Source organism: Phyllobates terribilis, unplaced genomic scaffold, assembly GCF_046119375.1.
Source record: "Phyllobates terribilis strain yellow unplaced genomic scaffold, ASM4611937v1 Scaffold_70__1_contigs__length_7381418, whole genome shotgun sequence".
Taxonomy (NCBI): domain Eukaryota; kingdom Metazoa; phylum Chordata; class Amphibia; order Anura; family Dendrobatidae; genus Phyllobates; species Phyllobates terribilis.
This window is the reverse complement of record NW_027362830.1, coordinates 5,254,538-5,261,773: the sequence shown is the minus strand read 5'-3', so window position 1 is coordinate 5,261,773 and position 7,236 is coordinate 5,254,538.

Sequence of the window (7,236 nt, the reverse complement as noted above, 5' to 3'; positions counted from 1 at the left end):
AAGGGGGAGAGCACATGGGGTACACAGGTCAAAGAAGAGAGCACATGAGAGGAGAAGACAGCAGATGGGGGAGAGAGAAAGTGCACGGAGGGGAAAGAGACAGAGCACAGGGGGGAGACAGCTCAAACGGGACAGCACATGAAGGGAGAACACAGCACAGGAAGGAGAGAGACAGCAGACAAGGGGGAGAGCACATGGGGTAGACAGGTCAAAGAAGAGATCACATAAGAGGAGAAGACAGCAGATGGGGGAGAGAGAAAGTGCACGGAGGGGAAAGAGACAGAGCACAGGGGGGAGACAGCTCAAACGGGACAGCACATGAAGGGAGAACACAGCACAGGAAGGAGAGAGACAGCAGACAAGGGGGAGAGCACATGGGGTAGACAGGTCAAAGAAGAGATCACATGAGAGGAGAAGACAGCAGATGGGGGAGAGAGAAAGCAGACAAGGGGGATAGCACATGGGGTACACGGGTCAAAGAAGAGAGCACAAAAGAGGAGAAGACAGCAGATGGGGGAGAGAGAAAGCGCACAGGGGGAGAGAGACAGAGCACAGGGGGGAGACAGCTCAAACGGGACAGCACATGAGGGGAGAACACAGCACAGGAAGGAGGAAAAGAGAGAGTGGATAGGTGGGTGAGCACATGGGGGGGAGAGATTCTCAACTGTGCAAAGCCTGCCCCCATCGTGACATTACTGCCCTCCCGATGAGACAGCATCGGGCCTCCATCTAGTATATACAGTACAGACCAAAAGTTTGGACATACCTTCTCATTTAAAGATTTTTCTGTATTTTCATGACTATGAAAATTGTACATTCATACTGAAGGCATCAAAACTATGAATTAACACATGTGGAATTATATACTTAACAAAAAAGTGTGAAACAACTGAAAATATGTCTTATATTCTAGGTTCTTCAAAGTAGCCATCTTTTGCTTTGATGACTGCTTTGCACACTCCTGGCATTCTCTTGATGAGCTTCAAGAAGTAGTCACCGGAAATGGTCTTCCAACAATCTTGAAGGAGTTCCCAGAGATGCTTAGCACTTGTTGGCCCTTTTGCCTTCACTCTGCTGTCCAGCTCACCCCAAACCATCTCGATTGGGTTCAGGTCTGGTGACTGTGGAGGCCAGGTCATCTGGCGTAGCACCCCATCACTCTCCTTCTTGGTGACATAGCCCTTACACAGCCTGGAGGTGTGTTTGGGGTCATTGTCCTGTTGAAAAATAAATGATGGTCCAACTAAACGCAAACCGGATGGAATAGCATGCCGCTGCAAGATGCTGTGGTAGTCATGCTGGTTCAGTATGCCTTCAATTATGAATAAATCCCCAACAGTGTCACCAGCAAAGCACCCCCACACCATCACACCTCCTCCTCCATGCTTCATGCTGGGAACCAGGCATGTAGAGTCCATCCGTTCACCTTTTCTGCGTCGCACAAAGACACGGTGGTTGGAACCAAAGATCTCAAATATGGACTATTCAGACCAAAGCACAGATTTCCACTGGTCTAATGTCCATTCCTTGTGTTCTTTAGCCCAAACAAGTCTCTTCTGCTTGTTGCCTGTTCTTAGCAGTGGTTTTCTAGCAGCTATTTTACCATGAAGGCCTGCTGCACAAAGTCTCCTCTTAACAGTTGTTGAAGAGATGTGTCTGCTGCTAGAACTCTGTGTGGCATTGACCTGGTCTCTAATCTGAGCTGCTGTTAACCTGCGATTTCTGAGGCTGGTGACTCAGATAAACTTATCCTCAGAAGCAGAGGTGACTCTTGGTCTTCCTTTCCTGGGGCGGTCCTCATGTGAGCCAGTTTCTTTGTAGCGCTTGATGGTTTTTGCAACTGCACTTGGGGACACTTTCAAAGTTTTCTCAATTTTTCGCACTGACTGACCTTCATTTCTTAAAGTAATGATGGCCACTCGTTTTTCTTTACTTAGCTGCTTTTTTCTTGCCATAATACAATTTCTAACAGTCTATTGAGTAGGACTATCAGCTGTGTATTCACCTGACTTCTGCACAACACAACTGATGGTCCCAACTCCATTTATAAGGCAAGAAATCCCACTTATTAAACCTGACAGGGCACACCTGTGAAGTGAAAACCATTTCTGGTGACTACATCTTGAAGCTCATCAAGAGAATGCCAAGAGTGTGCAAAGCAGTCATCAAAGCAAAAGGTGGTTACTTTGAAGAACCTAGAATATAAGACATATTTTCAGTTGTTTCACACTTTTTTGTTAAGTATATAATTCCGCATGTGGTAATTCATAGTTTTGATGCCTTCAGTGTGAATGTACAATTTTCATAGTCATGAAAATACAGAAAAATCTTTAAATGAGGTGTGTCCAAACTTTTGGTCTGTACTGTATATATATTACATATTCTACAAGCAGGGCTTGTGGATTGTCCATTATTATAATATACAACATATAAAGTGCAGTGCAGGAGGGGAAGGCGAAGGACCTGACTAATCCCCCCAAATATTAATGATAGTGTGTAAAATAATCACAGGCTGCAATTACCCACAATGTTTTTTAGTTTTGTTTTTTTAAACAATTAATATCAACTTTTTCTTGTGGTTGTAAATGTGAAATAACAGTGAGAGCCATGATGACATCACAATGCACATGACATCATAGACATGACAGCTGGAGTAGAATGTATGAAGCTCTGCACCAGAGCCATCTTGTGTCACTAGGATCTGACAGCTGGAAGGGGACGAGTCCAGGTAGGGAGCACATTACTTTTAAGCTTTGGTATACTTATAGCGTATCCCCCGGATTTATCATGGATCTCCAGAAACACTCTGTAATAAGACATTTTCAGGACCACCCCTTACCTAAATGAGGAGTCACTGATGATCTGTTGATATTAACAAGTATGGCAGCTAAACCCCCAGCAATGAGCTGCTATATTGCTGGGGAAGCAGCGTTTTCCATGCCCCCTATAGCAGGAGGATGACAATGTGATGATACATATTTGTTGGGGGTCTTCCAGCTCTTTGCACTGCCCGCCCACTATGGCAGACTACAATGGCGCTCGCCCCCTATGTCACCCCTATGCTCTAGTAAGGCATGTAGATAGGGGGGCTCAAGTTGGGACATCTTTATGGGGCTCCATTTTTGGATCGTTTTGCCATTGACGTGGTAGAATTACAGCACTTTGTAACAGAAATTTAGTAGCGTATGCCATCATTCTCTGTTGTCAGCTCTTTTGCTCCTGTTGAATTCGGGGGGACATTGGAGTTGTAGGTTACTGGGGTCAGGACTGGCAGGATGGGGTCCTGGGTGTTATTTTAGTACATAGAGCAGTAGGTAATATAGATAAAATAAAAGGCTCCTTTTAAATGTGCGTCATAGAATTATAAAATGAGGTCGGGGTTTTGTCTTTTTATTGAATTAATTTGTTGTTGATGTTGTAAACTGGATCCATAAAAAGCAGTGAGAGTTTTAATGACATCACAGGGCGCGTGACATCATCGACATCCCATGACATCACAGATGAAATAGAATGTGCACATTTCTAAACCTGAATCATTTTATGTCTTTAACCCCGGACAGCTTGAAGGAGACTGGTCCAGGTAAGCGTCTCTTCACACAATCTTGGGGTCCTGTTTACACATCATGTAGCTGGGGGTGTCTGTGGTGAAGTTCAGCACTGCACCATTTTGCCCCCCAAAAAATCAGAGCCAACACATCTGTGTCATGTGCTTATTGCTGTGATTGTCAAGGTGATGCCTTTAGGGATGGCTGACACTGCTGAGTAGCCGGCATATAACTCGGATGAGTATAGCACTCACTCCATTGTTATGCTATGGGGCAGTGCCAACTAGTGTTTATTTTCTCATGCCAAGTCGGCATGAGAAAAATATTGCTGCATGCTGCAATTGGCAGAGTATATCAGACGACGCGCCCATACAAGTCTATGGATACGTGAAAAACATCGGACTGCACTCAGATGTCATCTGAGTGCAGTCCAATATACGCCGGCTGACTCACACAATTGAGAAGATGGAGAAATTAAATGCTCCATCTTCTCCACACCTGTGATCCGAATCTCGCATGCGAGAGAATTGGATCACAAACACAATATTGTTGATATTTTCCATTGAAGTAAGGCCCCCCTAAGGCGAAGGTCTGGACAGTAAGAAACCCTTCCAGTGTCAATGACCACCTAATGGTTCAAAAATATCTACCCCACTTTTTGCTATAAAGTGTAGATTGAGCATCCCAGAATGCCAAAGGGGATCCAGAAACCAGAATATTTAATACCTTATTTCAATCAGACTTCACCAATCTTTTTTCTTTTTGGTTTGTCCCATAGGGCGGAACGTTAAGTCGTCTGAAGAAACGCAGTGAGAAGGCATTCGTCTTGACTAGCGGAGAGGTTACTCCTTTTCTACAGGAGTCTGACAGGTAAGTGGACATTTTAACTCATCCATCAATTCCTCCCCTTGTAGATTTATTGCAGAATTGCCGTTTTAATCACCCAAAAATCGCATTGACCGGATATTTAACCAACTCACCACTTAGTTCAATCTAGCAATTTTAGGACTTCAATCCTGAAATACTTATTGGGTATAATGGCTCCACCGACTTAATTTCTAATATGTCCATTTTCCAACTTCAACCAAGAGGATATGCTGGTCTTGGAATATTTTCACTAGAACCGGTATAACTACGTCCATCATGCTCCTCCAGTTAGGAGGATAGACTGGGATATTGATGGTTTATCAGCCCCACACTGGCGAATCCAGATCCAACTTCCATTAGGAGGGGAGACTGGTATACGGTGGGGAAAAGAAGTATTTAATACACTGCCGATTTTGCAAGTTTTCCCACCTACAATGAATGGAGAGGTCTGTAATTTTTATCGTAGGTCACTTCACCTGTGAGAGACCAAGTTTAAAAATAAAATCCAGAAAAATCACATTGTATGATTAACATTACATAATTCATTTGCATTTTATTGCATGAAATAAGTATTTGATACAATAGAAAAATAGAACTTAATATTATGTACAGAAACCTTTGTTTGCAATTACAGAGGTCAGATATTTCCTGTAGTTCTTGACCAAGTTTGCACATAATAAAGCAGGGATTTTGGCCCTCTCCTCCATACGGATCTTCTCCAGATCTTTCAAGTTTCGGGGCTGTTGCTGGGCAATATTGAGTTTCAGCTCCCTCCAAAGCTTTTCTACTGGGATCAGGTCTGGAGACTGGCTAGACCACTACAGGACCTTGAAATGCTTCTTATCGAGCCACGCCTTAGGTTGCCCTGGCTGTGTGTTTCGGATCATTGTCATGCTGGAAGACCCAACCACAACCCATCTTCAACGTGCTTACTGAGGGAAGGAAGATACATGACCCCATCCATCCTCCCTTCAATACATTGCAGTCGTCCTGTCCCCTTTGCAAAAAAAAGCACCTCCGAAGTATGAGGTTTCCCCCGCCATGCTTCATGGTTGGGAGAGTGTTCTTGGGGTTGTACTCATCCTTCTTCTTCCTCCAAACAAGGTGAGTGGAGTGGACACCAAAAAGTTCTATTTTGATCTCATCTGACCACATGACCTTCTCCCATGCCTCCTCTGGATCATCCAGATGGTTATTGGCAACTTCAAACAGGCCTGGATATGTGCTGGGGTGAGCACTGGACCTTGTGTGCCCTGCAGGATTTTAATCCATGATAGCGTAGTGTGTAACTAATGGTAATGTTTGAGACTGTGGTGCCAGCTCTATTTAGGTCATTGACCAGGTCCTCCCATGTAGTTCTGGGCTGATTCCTGACGTTTCTCAGAATCATCCTTACACCACGAGGCGAGATCTTGCATGGAGTCCCAGACCAAGGAAGACTTAGTCATCTTGTGTTTCTTCCATTTTCTAATAATTGCGCCAACAGTTGTTGCCGTCTCGTGAAGCTGCTTGCTTATTGTCCTGTAGCCCATCCCAGCCTTGTGTCTTTTATACAGGTAATAAGTTCAAACAAGTGCAATTAATACAGGTAATGAGTGCAGAGTAGGAAGGCTTCTTAAAGAAAAACTAACAAGTATGTGAGAGCCAGAATTCTTGCTGGTTGGTAGGTGATCAAATACTTATTTCATGCAATAAAATGCAATTTAATTATTTAAAAATCATATAATGTGATTTTCTGATTTTTAGATTTTGTCTCTCACAGATGAAGTGACCTACGATAAAAATGACAGACCTCTACACTCTTTGTAGGTAGGAAAACTTGCAAAATCGTCAGTGTATCAAATACTTATTTTCTCCACTGTAGTGCCGCCCAACATGACACCATCAAGCTCATCTTACCACTCCATACCAGGAGGGTAGATTGGGGCATTAACAGTTTAATCACTTTGTGTCCACAAGGCCATCTCTTCCAACTAGGAGCCTTAACTGGACTTACAGTGGTTTTATTCAGCTTATTGCAGCCATGTCCAGCTTGCACCTCCAACAAGGAGAGTAAACTGAAATGTAGATGTTTATCAGCTTAAATGCTGAGCAGTCCATCCTATGACACCGGACCAGGAGGAGCAGCTGGACTTACACTGGTTTTGCTCAGCTCAGCCATACCCAACTTACAAATCCAACTTAAAGGATAACCTGGAAACTAAATGGTTAACCAACTTAAACGCCAACCAGTCCAATTTATGACTCCAGACCCCGAATATTAGTTGAACTTACAATGATTTCATGTGTCTTATGACCAGTGGCGTAACTAGAGTCTGAATATATATATCCCGAATATGTCCCCCATTCTGCCGCTGTTCTTTATTGTATAAAAAAAAAACTAAGCCATTATACTCACCAGGGGTGTACATTCGAGTCATGGGGCTCCAGAGCAGAAGTATAACGCACTCCCCATAGTCCTTCATATAGTATAATGCATCCCATAGTCCTCCATATAGTATAATGCATCCCATTCTCCTCTATATAATATACTGTACAGCCCATAGTCGTCCATAAAGTATAATGCACAGCTCCTAGTCATACATGTAGTATAATGCACCCCATAGTTTTCAATAAAGTATAAAGCACCTCCACAGTCATACATAGTAGTATAATGCACCACATCATAATATATAGCAGTATAATTCACCCCCATAGTCATATATGGTAATATAATGTACCTCCATAGTCATATAAAGTAGTGTAATGCACCCCATAGTCATATATAGTAGTATAATGCACCTCCATAGTCATATATAGCAGTATAATGCACCCCCATCGTCAT